Below are 21,215 nucleotides of genomic sequence, written 5' to 3' on the forward strand. Positions count from 1 at the left end.
AGATGAGGTTACATAATCAAAACAGTTTTACTTTTTGCTTTCGAGGTCTCCATATATAATTTCACCCTACATCATATAGCTCTCTTCAGGCTGCAGCTGGTACATTTGATGATCAAAAACTCTTAAGGTTATGATTGGTTATGGTAATTACACAACAAAATCATTGAGCATGCTTGTTGACCTATATAGTAGGTTATACTAAATCTTCACTGAGTCATATGAAGCACAAAAAAGGAATATTGTCACAGCAAGCAATGGAGGTTTTCATATTCAATCAGTGGAGTATTTATTTCCCCTAAATTTTTCACTCAATGAATTATAATTGCCGGTCTCTTAGCTTTGATTTTGTGCAGAAACACCATTCCTTAAAAGTGTGGTATCTATAAAAGGAAAAAAAAGCCATTAGAATGGTTTTATATTGCCATTGGTTGATGGCTTTTTGACTAAGATAAAAATGGAGAATATTTCTTATTTCTTGATTGTCAAAAAATATGTTTCTATTCATGCAAATAAAACATCTTGATTCAGATTTTTTGTTTTGGTCTTTGTTCTGTGAGAAATATATAAAGAAAGTCTACTTATTTTTTATCTTAGGAAGAGGAAGCATATCATCTAGTATAACAGACAATAAAACATACTTCCCAATTATGTTATGGTTGGTTAAATAGAGTGGAGAAGATAGAGGTGAGAGAGAGACCATCTTCCTGTTTCTCAAAGGCATGAAAAAGAATAATAAGAATAATAAAACATTATATGCATATTGGGGAGTTTTGTTATTGTGTTCATTTTTATTCTGAGAATGGACTCTTCAATAGAAATGAATAAAGCTTTTTTTTAAGTTTTTATTTAAATTCTAGGTAGTTAACATACAGTGTAATATTAGTAATTCAACACTTACATACAACACCTGGGGCTCATCATAACAAATGCCCTCCTTAATCCCCAACACCTATTTAACCTATCCCCCTCCCCCCCACCTTCCCCCTGGTAACCAACAGTTTGTTCTCTATAGTTATGAGTCTGTTTCTTGGTTTTCCTCCCCCCAACCCCAGCCCCCCCATGTTTGTTTGTTTTGTTTTGTAAATTCCACATATGAGTCAAATCATATGGTATTTGTCTTTCTCTGACTGACTTATTTGACTTAGCATAATACTCTTGAGCTCCATCTATTTTTGTTGCAAATGGCAGGATTTCATTCTTTTTTTATGGCTGAGTAGTATTGCATTGTGTGTGTGTGTGTGTGTGTATGTATATATATATATGTACACCAAATCTTCTTTATCCATTCAACTGATGGACATTTATTTGGGCTTTTTTCTAAATTTGGCTATTATAAATAATGGTATTATAAACATCACTGTGCATATATCCCTTCAAATTAGTATTTTTCCTTTTTTTTTTTTTTTCAAATTAGTATTTTTCTATTCTTTGGATATACACCTAATAGTCCAATCATAGAGTAGATCTATTTTTAAGTTTTTGAGGAATCTCCATACTGTTAAGAAATGAATAAATCTTATTAGAAGTTGTTTCAAAAGTGTATATATATTTTTATATTCCCAGAGCTGGAATGCTAAATCATTATTTAAATTTTATCTCCATTCTTTTTTTAAATTGGAGAAGCCCATTAACTTTTTTTTTAATTTATTTTTTATTGGTGTTCAATTTACTAACATACAGAATAACCCCCAGTGCCCGTCACCCATTCACTCCCACCCCCCGCCCTTCTCCCCTTCTACCACCCCTAGTTCGTTTCCCAGAGTTAGCAGTCTTTACGTTCTGTCTCCCTTTCTGATATTTCCCACACATTTCTTCTCCCTTCCCTTATATTCCCTTTCACTATTATTTATATTCCCCAAATGAATGAGAACATATAATGTTTGTCCTTCTCCGACTGACTTACTTCACTCAGCATAATACCCTCCAGTTCCATCCACATTGAAGCAAATGGTGGGTATTTGTCATTTCTAATAGCTGAGTAATATTCCATTGTATACATAAACCACATCTTCTTTATCCATTCATCTTTCGTTGGACACCGAGGCTCCTTCCACAGTTTGGCTATCGTGGCCATTGCTGCTATAAACATCGGGGTGCAAGTGTCCCGGCGTTTCATTGCATTTGTATCTTTGGGGTAAATCCCCAACAGTGCAATTGCTGGGTCGTAGGGCAGGTCTATTTTTAACTGTTTGAGGAACCTCCACAGTTTTCCAGAGTGGCTGCACCAGTTCACATTCCCACCAACAGTGTAAGAGGGTTCCCTTTTCTCCGCATCCTCTCCAACATTTGTTGTTTCCTGCCTTGTTAATTTGCCCCATTCTCGCTGGTGTGAGGTGGTGTCTCATTGTGGTTTTGATTTGTATTTCCCTGATGGCAAGTGATGCAGAGCATTTTCTCATATGCATGTTGGCCATGTCTATGTCTTCCTCTGTGAGATTTCTGTTCATGTCTTTTGCCCATTTCATGATTGGATTGTTTGTTTCTTTGGTGTTGAGTTTAATAAGTTCTTTATAGATCTTGGAAACTAGCCCTTTATCTGATATGTCATTTGCAAATATCTTCTCCCATTCTGTAGGTTGTCTTTGAGTTTTGTTGACTGTATCCTTTGCTGTGCAGAAGCTTCTTATCTTGACGAAGTCCCAATAGTTCATTTTTGCTTTTGTTTCTTTTGCCTTCGTGGATGTATCTTGCAAGAAGTTACTATGGCCGAGTTCAAAAAGGGTGTTGCCTGTGTTCTTCTCTAGGATTTTGATGGAATCTTGTCTCACATTTAGATCTTTCACCCATTTTGAGTTTATCTTTGTGTATGATGAAAGAGAATGGTCTAGTTTCATTCTTCTGCATGTGGATGTCCAATTTTCCCAGCACCATTTATTGAAGAGACTTTCTTCCAATGGATAGTCTTTCCTCCTTTATCGAATATTAGTTGACCATAAAGTTCAGGGTCCACTTCTGGATTCTCTATTCTGTTCCACTGATCTATGTGTCTGTTTTTGTGCCAGTACCACACTGTCTTGATGACCACAGCTTTGTAGTACAACCTGAAATCTGGCATTGTGATGCCCCCAGATATGGTTTCTTTTTTAAAATTCCCCTGGCTATTCGGGGTCTTTTCTGATTCCACACAAATCTTAAAATAATTTGTTCTAACTCTCTGAAGAAAGTCCATGGTATTTTGATAGGGATTGCATTAAACGTGTATATTGCCCTGGGTAACATTGACATTTTCACAATATTAATTCTGCCAATCCATGAGCATGGAATATTTTTCCATCTCTTTGTGTCTTCCTCAATTTCTTTCAGAAGTGTTCTATAGTTTTGAGGGTATAGATCCTTTACATCTTTGGTTAGGTTTATTCCTAGGTATCTTATGCTTTTGGGTGCAATTGTAAATGGGATTGACTCCTTAATTTCTCTTTCTTCATTCTCATTGTTAGTGTATAGAAATGCCACTGATTTCTGGGCATTGATTTTGTATCCTGCCACGCTACCGAATTGCTGTATGAGTTCTAGCAATCTTGGGGTGGAGACTTTTGGGTTTTCTATGTAGAGTATCATGTCATCGGCGAAGAGGGAGAGTTTGACTTCTTCTTTGCCAATTTGAATGCCTTTAATGTCTTTTTGTTGTCTGATTGCTGAGGCTAGGACTTCCAGTACTATGTTGAACAGCAGTGGTGAGAGTGGACATCCCTGTCTTGTTCCTGATCTTAGGGGAAAGGCTCCCAGTGCTTCCCCATTGAGAATGATATTTGCTGTGGGCTTTTCATAGATGGCTTTTAAGATGTCGAGGAATGTTCCCTCTATCCCTACACTCTGAAGAGTTTTGATCAGAAATGGATGCTGTATTTTGTCAAATGCTTTCTCTGCATCTAATGAGAGGATCATATGGTTCTTGGTTTTTCTCTTGCTGATATGATGAATCACATTGATTGTTTTACGGGTGTTGAACCAGCCTTGTGTCCCAGGGATAAATCCTACTTGGTCATGGTGAATAATTTTCTTAATGTACTGTTGGATCCTATTGGCCAGTATCTTGTTGAGAATTTTTGCATCCATGTTCATCAGGGATATTGGTCTGTAATTCTCCTTTTTGGTGGGGTCTTTGTCTGGTTTTGGAATTAAGGTGATGCTGGCCTCATAGAACGAATTTGGAAGTACTCCATCTCTTTCTATCTTTCCAAACAGCTTTAGGAGAATAGGTATGGTTTCTTCTTTAAACGTTTGATAAAATTCCCCTGGGAAGCCATCTGGCCCTGGACTCTTGTGTCTTGGGAGGTTTTTGATGACTGCTTCAATTTCCTCCCTGGTTATTGGCCTGTTAAGGTTTTCTATTTCTTCCTGTTCCAGTTTTGGTAGTTTGTGGCTTTCCAGGAATGCGTCCATTTCTCCTAGATTGCCTAATTTATTGGCGTATAGCTGTTCATAATATGTTTTTAAAATCGTTTGTATTTCCTTGGTGTTGGTAGTGATCTCTCCTTTCTCATTCATGATTTTATTAATTTGAGTCTTCTCTCTCTTCTTTTTAATAAGGCTGGCTAATGGTTTATCTATCTTATTAATTCTTTCAAAGAACCAACTCCTGGTTCTGTTGATCTGTTCCACAGTTCTTCTGGTCTCGATTTCGTTGAGTTCTGCTCGAATCTTTATTAACTCCCTTCTTCTCTTGGGTGTAGGATCTATTTGCTGTTTTTTCTCTAGCTCCTTTATGTGTCAGGTTAGCTTTTGTATTTGAGTTCTTTCCAGTTTTTGAAACGATGCTTGTATTGCGATGTATTTCCCCCTTAGGACTGCTTTTGCTGCATCCCAAAGATTTTGGATGGTTGTATCTTCATTCTCATTAGTTTCCATGAATGTTTTTAATTCTTCCTTAATTTCCTGGTTGACCCTTTCATCTTTTAGCAGGATGGTCCTTAACCTCCATGTGTTTGAGGTCCTTCCAAACTTCTTGTTGTGATTTAGTTCTAATTTCAAGGCATTATGGTCTGAGAATATGCAGGGGACGATCCCAATCTTTTGGTATCGGTTCAGACCCGATTTGTGACCCAATATGTGGTCTATTCTGGAGAAAGTTCCATGTGCACTTGAGAAGAATGTGTATTCAGTTGAGTTTGGATGTAAAGTTCTGTAGATATCTGTGAAATCCATCTGGTCCAGTGTATCATTTAAAGCTCTCGTTTCTTTGGAGATGTGCTTAGAAGACCTATCGAGTATAGAAAGAGCTAGATTGAAGTCACCAAGTATAAGTGTATTATTATCTAAGTATTTCTTCACTTTGGTTAATAATTGAGTTATATATTTGGCAGCTCCCACATTCGGGGCATATATATTGAGGATTGTTAAGTCCTCTTGTTGAATAGATCCTTTAAGTATGATATAGTGTCCCTCTTCATCTCTCACTACAGTCTTTGGGGTAAATTTTAGTTTATCTGATATAAGGATGGCTACCCCTGCTTTCTTTTGAGGACCATTCGAATGGTAAATGGTTCTCCAACCTTTTATTTTCAGGCTGTAGGTGTCCTTCTGTCTAAAACGAGTCTCTTGTAGACAGCAAATAGATGGGTCCTGCTTTTTTATCCAGTCTGAAACCCTGCGCCTTTTGATGGGGTCATTAAGCCCGTTCACATTCAGTTACTATTGAGAGATATGAATTTAGTGTCATCATGATAACTATTCAGTCCTTGTTTTTGTGGAATGTTCCAATGAACTTCTTCTTAAAGGGGAATTTTAAGAGTCCCCCTTAAAATTTCTTGCAGAGCTAGTTTGGAGGTCACATATTCTTTTAGTTGCTGCCTGTCTTGGAAGCTTTTTATCTCTCCTTCCATTTTGAATGAGAGCCTTGCTGGATAAAGTATTCTTGGTTGCATGTTCTTCTCATTTAGGACCCTGAATATATCCTGCCAGCCCTTTCTGGCCTGCCAGGTCTCTGTGGAGAGGTCTGCTGTTACCCTAATACTCCTCCCCATAAAAGTCAGGGATTTCTTGTCTCTTGCTTCTTTAAGGATCTTCTCTTTATCTTTGGAATTTGCAAGCTTCACTATTAAATGTCGAGGTGTTGAACGGTTTTTATTGATTTTAGGGGGGGATCTCTCTATTTCCTGGATCTGAAAGCCTGTTTCCCTTCCCAGATTAGGAAAGTTTTCAGCTAGAATTTGTTCAAATACATATTCTGGCCCTCTGTCCCTTTCGGCACCCTCGGGAACACCAATTAAACGTAGGTTTTTCTTCCTCAGGCTGTCGTTTATTTCCCTTAATCTATCTTCATGGTCTTTTAATTGTTTGTGTCTTTTTTCCTCAGTTTCCCTCTTTGCTATCAACTTGTCTTCTATGTCACTCACTCGTTCTTCCACCTCGTTAACCCTCGTCGTTAGGACTTCTAGTTTGGATTGCATCTCATTCAATTGATTTTTAATTTCTGCCTGATTAGCTCTAAATTCTGCAGTCATGAAGTCTCTTGAGTCCTTTATGCTTTTTTCTAGAGCCACCAGTAGCTGTATAATAGTGCTTCTGAATTGGCTTTCTGACATTGAATTGTAATCCAGATTTTGTAACTCTGTGGGAGAGAGGACTGTTTCTGATTCTTTCTTTTGAGGTGAAGTTTTCCTTCTAGTCATTTTGCTCAGTGCAGAGTGGCCAAAAGCAAGTTGTATTGGGAAAAGGAGAAAAAGAGAGGAGAGAAAGAAGGAAAGAAAAGAGAAAGAGAAAAAAAAGGAAGAAAAAAAAAACGAAAAAAAAGAAGAAGAAAAAGAGAAAGAAAAAGAAAGAAAGGAGAAAAAAGGGGGTGAGGGAAGGAAACAAATCAAAAAGCAAAAAAAAAAAAAAAAAAAAAAGAACCACGGGGGAGTATCTTCTGATTCTGTGTACTTTAAGTCCCTTGACTTCCCCTGGAACTTGTCCGTCTAGCTGGTCTTCTGGGGGAGGGGCCTGTTGTGCTGATTTTCAGGTGTTAGCAGTTGGGGGAGCTGCTCTGCCCCTGCCTGGTGCAGGGCTCAGTGGGGGTTGTTTACCCCGTGAGGCCCCAGGAGCAACAGCCCTAGTGGCGGGGCCGCTCTGGAAACCTGGATTCAGCCCCCGCAGGAACTCTGGAGCTCTCCGTCTGCAGGGCCTGGAGGCTCCGGGCGGGGCCGCTGATCTGCTCAGCTCGGGGCAGAAGCGTCCTTGCTGTCCTGGGCCCTCCCGGCCTCTGCCTGTCCCGGGGGAGACCGGATCCTGGGCTGTGTCCCGGCGCCCTGTGCTCCGGAGCCTGCGCTGTTGGATTCGCGCTCCCGCCCCGCAGCCCCCTCGGCGGAGCCGCCGCCCGAGCCCCCACGAGCTGCTCCTGGAACCGCGCAGCCCCCTCTGCACGGAGCCTCTTCCTTCGCCCGAGCCCCTCCGAGCTGCTCCCGAGGCCCCGCAGCCCCCTCCGCGGAGCCGCCGCCCGAGCCCCTCCGAGCTGCTCCGGGTCCCACCGGGTCCCCCGTGCGCGCTGCAGCCCTTAGGGAGCTCCGCGCACTCTCCTGGGCGCGCAGTTGCTCTGTTACTGTCCCGGGGAGCCCGAGGGCATCTTCGCCCTCCTGGGTCCTGCTCCACCTCCCTGCGAGCCCCTTTCCGCCCGGGAAGGTCGGTGCAGCTCCTGCTCCTCCGGGACGGGGCTCTCCTGTCCTGGGGACACTCGCCCCGGCCTCAGCCCGGCTCCTCGCGGGCCCCTCCCCCTTGGAGGCCTTTGTTTCTTTATTTCTTTTTCCCCGTCTTCCTACCTTGATAGAAGCGGGAACTCTTCTCACTGTAGCATTCCAGGTGTTCTCTCTTTAATTCTCAGGCCGAATTCATAGATTTTCAGGATAATTTGAAGGTTTTCTAGGTAATTTGGTGGAGACAGGTGATTTGGAGACCCTGCTCTCCCGCCATCTTGCCCCTCCCTCCCCCATTAACTTTTACTCTAGAATGTGTCATATCTCATTTTTCAGAGAGAATGGAAAGGTTTATTATCTTGTGACTTCTGATCTTGTGGCATTTGGAAATAGTGTTAACTGTTACGGTGATGGTACTTTGATTTTATAACTATAGACCTGGACGTTATTAACATTTTGGACTGGATATCCTGGTTATGAGGGGCTATTCTGTACATTTTAGTCTATTTAGCAGCATCCCTGACTTCTATCCACTAGATGCCAGTGGCAGTACCCCGAGGGGAATAGAAATGACCCCAACTGAGAGTCATTACCAAAGGCATACATGGTGATCCTACAGAGCAGCTATAAATGTGGATCTCCCACAGTATTCAACAGTCTGCTGCACTTCCCCATTATTTGTGACCTGGTGCAGCAGAATAACACAAAGGCACAAATTTGGGGGCAATATTTTTTTAAAGGCCACCACTCAATTTCGAGGAGATTCTTTAAGGATCATTAAAGCTAGCCCTTGAGTTCTGAATTGGTTGGTTCATTGATCAATTGATTGATTCACTCATTCACTTAACAAAAATATATTAAGCTCCTGCTATAGGCCAGTCTCAGTGTTGGTGACATGTGTGTGCTATGTGGTTCTTATGTCTATGTGTAGCAAATTAATGGGAAGGAAGCCTGCAGGTAGACCAGTTAAGAAGCTATTGGCTGTAACATAGGTGAAAAATGGTGGTTGCGTGGACTTGGGTAGTGATAGTGGGATGATATTTCATAGGTATTTAGGAGATAGAAACATTAGGATTTGGTAACTGATTGGAGCAAGAGAGGAGCCAAGAATAATTCATATCTATTTTGTTCCTTGTTATATATCCTGTTCTTCAGGTGGTGTCTACATTTCTAGGGATGCAGACTGGTTTAGGCTGGATGTATAGGTTTGGTATTCTTTAGGGAATAGTTGGTTTGACTGAAATCAAGGAGGCAGATGAAATTGCCTAGGGAGAATCTCTAGAGGAAGAAGAGAGCCTAGCATAGCAACATACAAGGAGGTATATTCAGGAACTGAAGAGGAGTTGCTACAGAAGTTTGAGGAAAATCATGAGTGTATGTTATGTGGAACCCATGGGAAGAGAATTTTAAAAAGAAGGTAGTATTTAATGGTTTTGAATTCAACTAAAAAGTCGAGTAAGGTGAAGACTGGTGACATTGGTTTTGTTACCTAAAAGCATTGGTGACATTTTGAGAACCTTTTTCAGTAGACTGATGGTTACAGGAGTTCAGTAAATTTGATTAAACACTAAGTGAGAGGTGAGTGGATGGAATCAACAGGTGCAGGTCATGCTTTGATGTATTTTGGCTACAAAGAAGGGAAGAGACAGAAGACAGTATGTGATGGAGGTATGGGCTGGGAGAGGACATGAGAGCTGGAGCATGTTTACATGCTGATAGGTAGGAGACAATGGAGACATAGAGGTTGGTAGAGGAGAGAACGAACATGAGGATGAGAGCAACTTAAGATGGGATGAATCCAGAGCTCAGGAAGAAGGACTGATCTTAGGTAGAGGTATCCTTCAAACTGGAGAAGTGTTGTTAATGATAGAGAAGGTCCATATTCTGCAGGGGTTAGTTTCCAGGCTTTCGGGGAATTACACTTCTGGGACTTCCCGAAGGTTCAGAGTGATAGAGACATTGAGAGACCTCTGGTAAAATCCATACTATTTTTGAATTCCTTAAGGGCCATTGATCCCCAGAGGTTGCATTCATTTGATGACTCTTTTTTTTTTATGGGTAGCAGGCATATACTAGAATTGGACTCTGAACCTATAGGTTAGATTAGGGTTTAGAGTCCAATTATAGTCTAAATAATCAATGTAGCCGGGTGTTCTGAGCCCCCTAGAAACTTATGCAGTTGTTGAAGTACAACCTGGAGGTCACTTATAGTCAATCTACTTTAATTAGCAACTATGTCATTCTCACTATGATTCTTCATTATTACTGATCGATATGATGGATTGTTGATTGTAGAAAACTCAGTGTTATCATAGTATTAAGCTTAAATCTTACTGTTCAAATGTTAAAGGGCTGGATATAGTTCACTTTCTTCTGTGGCTTAATAGAGGATAGTCTTTGGAGCCAGAAAAAAATAGATTCAAATCCTGGTTCCATCACTAAGCTTATGAGGTCTTGAGCACATCATTCAGTCTTTAGTATCCTCATGGGAATATCTGGTAATGTCTAACTTCCATCATGGTTACAAAGATTAGAGGTCATGCATGCATGCTAGCACGTTATTGATATTAATAAATAGGAGCTGATATAATTTTTAACTACATAAAAATAATTTATTATTTACTATTATAAGACCCTTGGTGAGCATACTCTGATTTGTTAGAATACCAAATCAAAATTGAGGATTTTTTTTCTCTGTGGGTCTAAGAGAGATTAATGATAATGTCCTTGGTATAAATTTTGGTAGTCACAGAAGTTTCCTGATCATTCTGGGGCAGCAAAGAACACTTTTTATTGGTCTGCATGTCATCATAGTAAATAACGAGAAAAGAGGTAAAATTCTAGATTTTTAACATATAGGGGAGCAAATCAAATTTTATTGGATCCCTGTTATTTTTTATTAATGTGTCTTAGTTAGAAGATGTTATTTCTTGGCAGATTTAGCCTCTCTCCCATCCTTTTTTCTTCTATTTTATAACTTCTTTCCCTCTTCTTCCTTTTCTGCAGATTATTGGGAACTTTCTCATATTGCAGCATTTGGTGCTTTTAGTGCTGCTAGGAAAGCTTCTTGTACACCAGAAATGCTGTGGATGTGTGCTTGTTGAGGTGGATGGAGTGGGGGAAAGAGTCAGAGCAGAGGAGAAAGGGAGACATGGTGTCTAAGATAATTGTGTTGGTGTTTTTCCCTCGAGAGTAGCTTCAGATCTGTGTTCCCCTCTGGTTTAGGTACTCTGGTTTAGGTACTCCCCCAAGTGGAGGAGGCTGGAGAGGGGGAAAGGCAATTAAAACCTTCAACAGTGTAAAGGCCCTTCTTTTTTTTTTTTTTTTTTTTTTTTAATTTTTATTTATTTATGATAGTCACACAGAGAGAGAGAGAGAGGCAGAGACATAGGCAGAAGGAGAAGCAGGCTCCATGCACCGGGAGCCCGATGTGGGATTCGATCCCGGGTCTCCAGGATCGCGCCCTGGGCCAAAGGCAGGCGCTAAACTGCTGCGCCACCCAGGGATCCCAAGGCCCTTCTTAATTAAGTGGTAAGGATAGAAAAATACAATACCTCAAGTTTTATTTTTGTTTTCCTTTTACAAGTCTGCTGAGGGATTAGAGCTCAAGTCCCTTAGAAAAGATAAGGTTGTTCAAAATAAATTTTTAAATAAACTTTTCAGATAAAGTCATCTCTATTTGATTCCCTGGGCCCCTTTACCTGTGTATTCCTCCACACCCACACCATCACGTCAACACTGAGGCACCCAGTTCCCTGAAGTATATAAATGGAGACAGTTCAAGTATCTGCTCAATTTCCTTTGTTCTAGTTGCTTTTGGTCCTTGCTGGGAAATGCTCTGAAAACTGAACCAGCTAGGGAAAACAAAGGGCGACGGTGTTGTCCCTCCTGGTAACGCACTGTGGGATTTGTTCCCACCTCTTGTTCATGACTCATTAGTCCCTAAGTGCAGAAAAGGTTGCTCCCGGAATAAAAGGAATGGACCCAGCTCAGAGTCCTTTTTCGCCTTTTCCTGTGTTTTATTTGGGTGCATTCACAGTTCTTCACCTTCATTAGTAAGCTGGCAGGGGGCTGGCACAGGGCGGAGAGTAGCCTTTGCTCCTTCCCTGGGGTGTATCAGAGATCTCAGAACTCAATACCCTACCATAAAAATACTGTGCTTCAAACGACCTTTGGAGGGAACAAAGCCATATGGTCCAGTCAGCTCAGGCCTCTCAAATAGCCATCCTTGCCAAGAACCAGTCTCGCTCCCAGCTCTTTTCCCTCCTGTGAATGTAGTTCTTTTGGAAGCCTCTGTGTCAGGTAAATGTTTCTGTGTGTGTGAAAAAGCAGCCTTTGGGCAAGGACCATTGTATTTATTTATTTATATTATTTATTTATTTATTTATTTACTTATTTATTTTGACCATTGTATTTAAAGTACACTTTAGGACAGAAAGTTTCTTTCTTTTCTTTTTTTTTTTTTTAGATTTTATTTATTTATTAGAGAGAGAGAGAGCACAAGCAGGAGGAGCAGCAGGCAGAGAGAGAAGCCGGCTCCCCGTCCAAGGAGCCTGATGTGGGGGCTTGATCTAGCACCCTGGGATCATGACCTGAGCCAAAGGGAACGCTTAACTGACTGAGCCATCCAGGTACCCAGGACAGTGGTTTCTCATGAGACGTATAGGCAGCAGTTATTTGGGCTTTTATGCCCCAAGTAATATCATTTCAGATTTGAATCTAATATTGGGAAAGTACATGAAAATTAGAGATGTTATAAGAAACTGAGTTGCATATTTATAATTCAAGTTGCTTTTCGTAACTTTCCTGAGTGACCAAATTATTGTCTTATTTAAAGCCCAGACATCTAAAAACTCTGAGTCCAGAGCCACAAGTGTACATAAACTTAGTAATTGAGTGTGACACTAACATGACCAGTATCCATCAAACCTTTTTTTAAAGTACTTGGAACACTGATAGCATTGTGCGTTGTTAAATTGTAGCATTTATATCCCATAATTCTTGAGAACTGATGACTTTACTTGTTTTAAGGCCGCACAGAAAAATAAGAATAAGGGAACTTTTGTCATTAAATGGCTAATATAACCTTAAAAAGCTCAATTTGTATCCTTTGATTTACTATCACGTTGTAGCTAAAATAACAGGTAGAATTTGCAGTTTTAATAAATTGTTCTAAATTTTTTAAAGTCTTCAAGTACATTGCTATTATATTTAAATAATATTCAGACTGTACTCATACAGGTACATGTATTTAGGACCTTTGTAGAGAATATTCTGTTATTTAGGAAAGATTCCTTTTGATTCTATAGGAAAATATTCCACTATTTGCCAATGTGAGATGTTATTTGTGGTTTGTACTTCAAGTCTGCAGGCATGCTCTAATTTTTTTACAGAAAATTTATGGTAGAATCTTTGTTTAAAAAAGGTTATAGAGATAAGAGATACATAGTTTCTTTTTTTTGATACATAGTTTCATAGTGTGTATCTATATAATTTTATCTTGCATAAGACAAGGAGTGGATTATCTCTTCCTGCTACCACAAGCAATGGTATGAGAAACATCTTTGTACTCTAGGGGTATGTACTCAGGAGTAGGATTGCAGAACACACATTGTGGGTGCGCCTGGGGGGTTCATTTAGTTAAGTGTCTGACTTTTGATTTCTGCTCAGGTCATGATCTCAGGGTCCTGGAATCAAGTCCCTCATTGGGCTCTGCACGCAGCTTGGAGTCGGCTTGGGATTCTCTCTTTCCCTCTCTCTGTCCGTTACCTCCTCCCCCACCCCCTGGCTTGTTCTCTCTCTCTCTCTCTCTCTCTGAAATAAATAAATAAACATCTTTAAAAGAACACACATTCTGAAAGTCACCAAGTACTGCCAGAACGCTTCCTGGAAAGGCTGCACTGTCTGTGTCCCACCAATAGTAGATGAATGCTCCTGCTTTCCCACATCCTTGCCGACATTTTATATATTTAGACTTTTCATTTTAACAAACTGACAGATGTAAAGAGATATTTCATTTTTATTTACATTCCTTCCATTATTAATAAAGTTTAGTCTCTATATGCTAGTTATTTGGCTTTTTACTATTGTGATTTAAGACTGTAATTTTGAATTTATCAAATATATCTCCTCTCCTCCTCCTCCTTTTTTTTTTTTTTTTACCTTAAAGTTATGCTTTTATTTTCTAGGGCCACAAGATTATTCACTGATCTGACATTTCTTTCTTAGCCATCTTTTTTAAAAATATATTTTATTTATTTATTTGGGGGAGAGACAAGCACACGTGCACAAGTGGGAAAGGGGCAGAAGGAGAGAATCTTCAAGTAGACTCCTGCTGAACTCAGAGCCCAATTCAGGGCTCCATCTCATGTCACGTGAGATCATGACCTGAGCTGAAACCAAGAGTTTGATGCTTAACCTACCAAGCCACCCAGGCGCTCCACTGTTAGCCACCTTTACATTTAAGTTTCAGTTTATCTAGATGTCATGTTTGGATATATTAGCATTTTTTGAGGTAACAGGTTCATTTTTTGGAATACAATGCAACAGTTTAGTATGGATTAAAAGGCCACGCTACATCATGGATACAATTTGGGAAGATTTCATGAGAAATGAGAGAAGATTATGCATAGTACATTGCCACTGATGAAAAATTTTAAACATACATATACACAAAAACAACACTTTATATTTTTCAAATAAACAATCTGTATCCAAAGACAGATGCCAGACAATTCAGTGATTGCTTATGTAGAAGTGGGAGAGAATAAGGATTGGAGATAAAGGGGGGGAAAACAATAAAATAAATAAACCAAGAGAGGGGCCTTCTATGGACTGATGGTGATAATATACTCTGGGCTGAGAAGTGTGATTAACCAGTAGTCTGGGGATGAGGTGAATGTAATTTAGGAGAGCTGATGGGAAAACAGGTTAGCCAAAAAATGGTTAATTGAAGGAAAACAGAAATAAAATATTTCAAGTATTATGATTCATAAGCAGGATGCCTGTAAGGAAGAAAAACGCCCCTAAATAACTACATCTGGTTGCACCTTTTTTGATTTTTTTTCTTTTTTTTTTTTCCTTTTTTGATTTTTAAAGCTTTTGTGGGAGAAACAGGAACTTCTCTTTTTTTTCTTTAGGTCAAGATTTCTATAATAAGGAGAGCAGATGTTTCAAGTGCATGTGTACACCTGCTGTGAGACAAAAATGAGTAGCTACTATTGAGAACAGGCTCTAGTTATCTTTTATGTTGCTTGTTAAATTAAAACTCTTTCCCTGGCAAGTATAGATTTATAATTAAGTCATTTATCATGTGTGTTTTTGGCTGCACCTTAAATTGATGATATACAGAAGTTGATATGTGGGTGGCTACTTAGAAATTAGATGGATGAATTATTTTATTGGTCTTTGTCATTTGATGTGTAGGTTCTTCTTCTTTCTTTCTTTCTTTTTTTTTTTTAAGATTGTATTTATTTATTCATGAGAGACACAGAGATTGAGAGGCAGAGATATAGGCAGAGGGAGAAGCAGGCTCCATGCAGGGAGCCCGATGTGGGACTCAATCCTGGGTCTCCAGGATCACACCCTTGGCTGAAGGCAGACACGCAACCACTGAACCACCCAGGTGTCCCGGTTCTTCTTATTTCTAAGAAAGATTGAATATTAACTAATTGTACACGACTGGAGGGAGCAAAGGCAATTATGGTCTAGAACTGTATACTTATTTTCAATCAACATTCTTGGGGAATATGATGTACTCCCATTAGTAGAAGTGGCACTCTCTTGGCACCAAAGTCATTTAGTTACAGTGTAAATGAGTCTTCCTCTGCCAGATACAGATTCCATATTTCCTTCCCCTCACTATTATGTATACTATTTCCTACTATAGTTAGTTCTGTTGGTACTCTGTCCCACGCCCCCTCACTTATCTTATGTCCACGTACTCAACACTATACTAACACTTTATATTTATAATCTCATTTATTCCTCATTATACCCTGCATATTATAGATAAAGGAAACAGACTCCAAAAGGTTAAGTGATTATTCTAGGGCCATACAGCTATAAGTATCAGAACCAGGTTTTGAAGCCAAACATAACTCCAAAGCTCATCTTTTTTCCTTCCTGACTGCACTGTATTTTTCATGAGCTATCTTCTACAAAATCCATATTTTTGTAGAATGTGATATCTTCATTAAACTTCTTAATTTTTTAAGAGGACTTTAACCCTACCCTCTGCTCTAGCTATCACTAAAGGATGTGGTGCCTTTAAGTTGTACCACACACACACACACAAAAATTCTGTGTTCACATTCCTTTTAGAGATTGGAATTTTAAATTCTCTGTTGTCCATTTGCTCAAAAACCTACTTCTGAGAAATGTTATTTATAGGATAGTGGTGTTAAGTTGCTGGCCTTCAATGATGGATGTTATAGCAAGTAGCTGGGTGAAATTCACTATTCTCTCTGTGTTTTTAATAACAAGTCTACTTAGTATAGTACATCACATCATTTTTGAGAGGACTTGCAGTTGACATTCTTCTCAGATCCCAGGGTTTAGAAGCACTGACTCATTTTCTTTTTCTTTCCTTTTCTTTTTTTTTTCCTTTTCACTGACTCATTTTCTAAAAAAAAAAAAAAATCTTATGGCTATTATGAATCTTATACTTGATCGTACTTTCTTCTTTACATTGGTTACTAGAAAGGTTAGAGCCAAATTTGTAGACCATCTCTAATGGACGTGAAGGAATAAGCAATATGCATTTGTGCACAAATCTTATTCCTAGCATTATTTTTCTGTGTTTCTCTTTGATTTCATGTTTCTTAATTTGTAAAATTTTTTGCTTTGAATGTATTTTCATAAGTTGTGACATATCCCTTTGGTGGTGATGAATATAAATGTACAAATAACATGTGTAAGGTCAACTGAAGCTTTCCTGAACTGTAATTAAATCACCTTCCTGCTAGGAATGTCATGTAGACACGTTGATGTTCCTCATTTGTTTTCCTCCTCTCTTTCATCTCCTTCTAACTTGTCATTGTTTATTATGGATTTCTCTCTTGATGAACATAATAGTAGAATGTCAGTGGTTGCCTTTCATTGTTGAGTATGAACATAAAGAATTGTTTTTCTGAAAACTTGGTCTTTTTTTTAAGTTAGTCTTTTATTTTTTTTTTTATTTTATTTTTTTAATTTTTATTTATTTATGATAGTCACACAGAGAGAGAGAGAGGCAGAGACACAGGCAGAGGGAGAAGCAGGGTCCATGCACCGGGAGCCCGACGTGGGATTCGATCCCTGGTCTCCAGGATCGCGCCCTGGGCCAAAGGCAGGCGCCAAACCGCTGCGCCACCCAGGGATCCCTAAGTTAGTCTTTTAATGTGTATTTCTCCAAGTTCAATTTTTAGTAAAGGTATGCACTTAATTTTTATGGAAAACATAGACACTTAACTAATTTGTTGCTTTCATAAGAATAAGAAAGATATGATACAAAGTATCGAAACAGAACTACCATTATAGAAGTTTTTGAGTTTACCTAGAATAGAATGCTTTTTTCAGCTTGTTCTCATGAAAGTAATGAATTCCCTGTCTATTGCCTCATGGCCACCTTTAATTCAATGTCTGACTAGTACTTCAAATCATCTGAAACTTCACATGTAATTTTACCCCCAAATCAAGTTACCTCCACACTTTCCCCATCTCGTTTCCCACTCCATTTCTTATTTTGATGAATGGCACTGCTCTGGCTGTAGCCAAACCACATACATGGCTGTCATATTAGATGTCCCTATCAGCCACCCAGGTCTTTATGTTTTACCCACTCTGTAGCTTTAGAGCTGGCCCTTTTCCATTTCCATTGCTCTTTCCTGTTCTGAGAGCCTTTGCACATAGCCTTCCTAAGCAGGCATCCATATTCTTGAAGAAATGCACAAATGAATGTTGGGATGGATTGTCTTAGTTTTACTGCTCTCTCTGGACTTCTCCCTCTCTTCCGCCTCCTCCTAATGTTGTGCAAATCAGATCCTGTCACTCCTCTGCTTAAAACCTTCAATGGCTCCTTCCTTCAATGGCTCCTTCCAGCTTTCGGGATTAGGTTTGGTTTCGGTCCTTCTTGCTAAGTCCCCTGCATTGTGCTTATCTTACCTCCTGCCCTTTCTCTCTACTGACCACATAGTTTTATCTTGTGGCTACATGCTCCATATCCTCCTCCATGCTATTCACTTTGCAGAATGTAACTGAAGCATGACTGGGAGAATTTTACCTACTCTCTGCATTAGCTGCCTTTCTTCCTTGCTCACGTATCCCATTATGCACAGCCTCATGACACATACCCTATTAAACTGTTATCATGACTTTCTTAGAGAGGGGCCTAATCTTAACATAGGTTCTTTACTCCTAGACAGTGTCCAACATTTAGTGAATAGCTAGTAGTTATTGGCTGGCTGACTGAGCATGAAATAGAGTAAGTCTGTAGGTTGTAATCCAGTCTAATTGTTTATTTTTTTCAGTAACTATTTATTGAGTACTAACTGTGTGCCAGATATTGTTTGAGAGGTTTGGGATACTACAGTGAACAAAAACAGTACCTATCAGACAATTAAAAAGCAAGTACATATAAATACAGTATTGAGTAATAAGTGTCATAAGGAAAATGAAGAGGAATGAGGAGGTCCTAGAGCATATGGTCAAGTAAGGTGTATTTAAAGAGTAAATCTTTGAGCACAGACCTGAATGAAGTGAGACAGGAGCCCTGTGGTCATGGTGGTGGTGTTTTGGGGGAGGGTGGCTGGTTCTGGGCAGAGAGAATAACATTCCTGAACATCTGTTATGTACCAGGCCTTGTTCTAGAGGCCTTGGAGATAGCAATGAAAAGGCTGTCAAACATCAGCATTGTTTGTTATTTAACTGTGCAGTCTGTTCTGTTTTGATATTTTATATCATACCTTTTTTTGATTGTTTTGTTTTCTGAACTTGAAAAGTCCCAACATGAGAAAGTCCCTTTGTTCTTCCCAACTGCTTGTCATTTCCTACTCTTTTTTCTAGGAGGAGAACCCATAGATTTTTATCATTTAGAGGCTCCTAACACAGTAGGATACTGCTTTAGAGGACAGATCTCCAATCTCTCTATATTTAATCATGATGATCAGGGATGTGTGAGAGCATCTTAGGTATTTATGTCTTTGAGTTGACCCAGGTTATGGATGTATATAAAATTCCCTTACTGTAACTGGATTTAGATACTACTGTTTTCTTTTCCCAGACCCCTGATCCAGTCCACAACCCTCTTAGACCCTTTTGTAAGACAAGAAATCATCATTTTGACTGCTATTCTTGCTCTATCACCTGCTCAGTACATAAATTAGGTCTGCTCTATGGCAGTTTCCCATGTGTGAGCAGGGCACCCTTCCAGTTAAGTTGTAAAGATCTATGTTTAAATAAGCCCCATGCCCTTGAAGAATAGGAGGTACAGAAATGTTAAATCCAAAGAGAAAAACAACAAAGAACATTCCTAAGAAAACTGTGTCAATTTGCAAATTCGTTGTCCTCTGGTGGCAGCTGACAGGTGGAATGACAACCCAACCAAATAACACTAGGGCCATTGTGATAGGAGGGAACTTAATATTGTTATTGTTCCGCTTAGATGAAATTTGTGTGAGACTATGCCAGCTCTTGTATTGAGAAAACCCAATCGGGCGGAAGAGTTTCTGGTTTCTGCCTTTAGAGCTGCCCAGCAGCTCAGGGAAACCGATTCAATCTGGAAGGTGGCAGCTCACTCGACAGGCTTCTCCTGGCGCCTTTAGGGAGAATCAAAGATAAATAAATACCACGTTTTATGAGAGGAGTATGGGGTGAGAGGGAGTGCCTGGACAGGAGTTAAAATTTCAAAGGGTGGGGGAAGTTCTTGCTGACTTTCTTCCTGATCAGATCTTGTCTCATGACCTTGTTCATGCTTGGATTAGAGCTGGCTCTTGTAAACATGTGTGAGTTTGATAGGAAAGGAAGGAGATAGAAGTGTTTTCCAGCCACCTCAATGGTGGAGGGAAAATGATCAAATACAAATTTCTTTATTAGAGAAAAATGACTTTTAAAACTATTTTACAAATCCTATTGGTTGCTTATTTGCCTCTGGAATGTGTGAAACTCTGGTCTGTTTTACAGAGGTTTAATTTTGAAAGTCTGTAGTTTCTTTAGGAAAAATTTATGGTGGGCAGCCCGGGTGGCTCAGCGGTTTAGCGCCGCCTTCAGCTCAGGGCCGGATCCTGGAGACCCAGGATCGAGTCCCATGTCAGGCTCCCTGCATGGAGCCTGCCTCTCCCTCTGCCTGTGTCTCTGCCTCTCTCTCTCTCTCTCTGTCATGAATAAATAAATAAAATCTTAAAAAAAAAAAAAAAAGGAAAAGTTTATGTAGCCTGTTCCAAGGTTGGTAAACTTACTGTAGTACTTAGCTCCTCTATTTACTGAGCATGGACACTGGCTTCTTATCTCTCTATTGGACTTTACTTATTTTTTCCTAATATTTATGAATAATTTTAATGTGAGCATGACCTACCTCAAAGGGGCTATGGATATTTAATTTGCTAAAAATAATTCATTATCTTTCATAAATTTACAGAGCTTTAGAGATCATTTGGCCCACCTGCCACTTTGTGAAGAGTAAACTGCAGCCCAGAAAGAATAAGTGGCTTGCTTAGGGGCATTCAGCTAGCAAAGAGATGTGCAGGGACTCCACCCAGATCCTGACCCCCTATTTTTTTCCTACATTGATGCATATCTTTTGAGCTGCTTAGGGTTCAGTGTTTCACGCAATGGAGAGAACTACAGCATCTTGTTTTATTGACTTATAAAATAATTAAATGAATTGCTTGTATAATGCAGAACATCATATGAGTCAGTACGATAGTTTCAGTCTCTGTTTCCATCAAACTTTTTAGGAGAGCAACTACAAAGTCAATTACAACATTGGGTTTCAATCTGTTGTGTTTTTCTTCCTGCTGTGGAGAGTATACAGCGATTAAAAAAATAAAAGTAGCCCCAACATAGGCCATCAGGAGGTGAAAAACAAAAGCAAAGATACTTGGTTATCAGATGCCAGTCACTGAGATTCTAGACTATTCCTCCTATGAATGTAGTGTGGGTTTCTAAGACTACTATTATAATATTTTATGTCTGTATCCCCAACCTATAGTAACTCTTCATTTTACTTTCCCCAGGTGCAAAGTTAATTTAAAATATTAGTACCAGTTGAGGAGGGGAAGCTTTTCTAGATTTCCTTAGAGGATAGGCTGAATAAGGAAGGGTCCTTGCCCCAACTAGCATGAAGGGGAAGAAAATGTATTATTGACTTCTGACAAACAACTTTAGACAGGGAGCATGCAAAATTTTTTTAAAAAATCAATCAAATAACTCCTCAAAGGAAAGGTGCTTTTTGGTTGAAAAATACAGTTAATTACAACCGTAAAAATATAGAGAATTTTTCAGGTTCAATATATTTTGTACCCCATTAGAAGTAATAGTTGGCATTTGGTACTGGTTGTCAGTACTAGTTGTCAGTGCTAGTTGTAGGTGCTAGTTGTCACTTGTCTGGCCCATCCTCTTTTTGTCTTTGTT

General features: G+C 39.4%; 1 protein-coding gene across 12 annotated transcripts in view; it reads left to right on the forward strand.

The window, feature by feature from the left end:
• The window catches only part of RAD51B (RAD51 paralog B), a 683,946-nt gene that overhangs the window by 209,633 nt on the left and 453,098 nt on the right, over positions 1–21,215 (forward strand). The gene's annotated exons all lie outside the window — the stretch shown is intronic.

Source organism: Canis lupus, chromosome 8 (assembly GCF_011100685.1).
Source record: "Canis lupus familiaris isolate Mischka breed German Shepherd chromosome 8, alternate assembly UU_Cfam_GSD_1.0, whole genome shotgun sequence".
NCBI classification, from domain to species: Eukaryota; Metazoa; Chordata; class Mammalia; order Carnivora; family Canidae; genus Canis; species Canis lupus.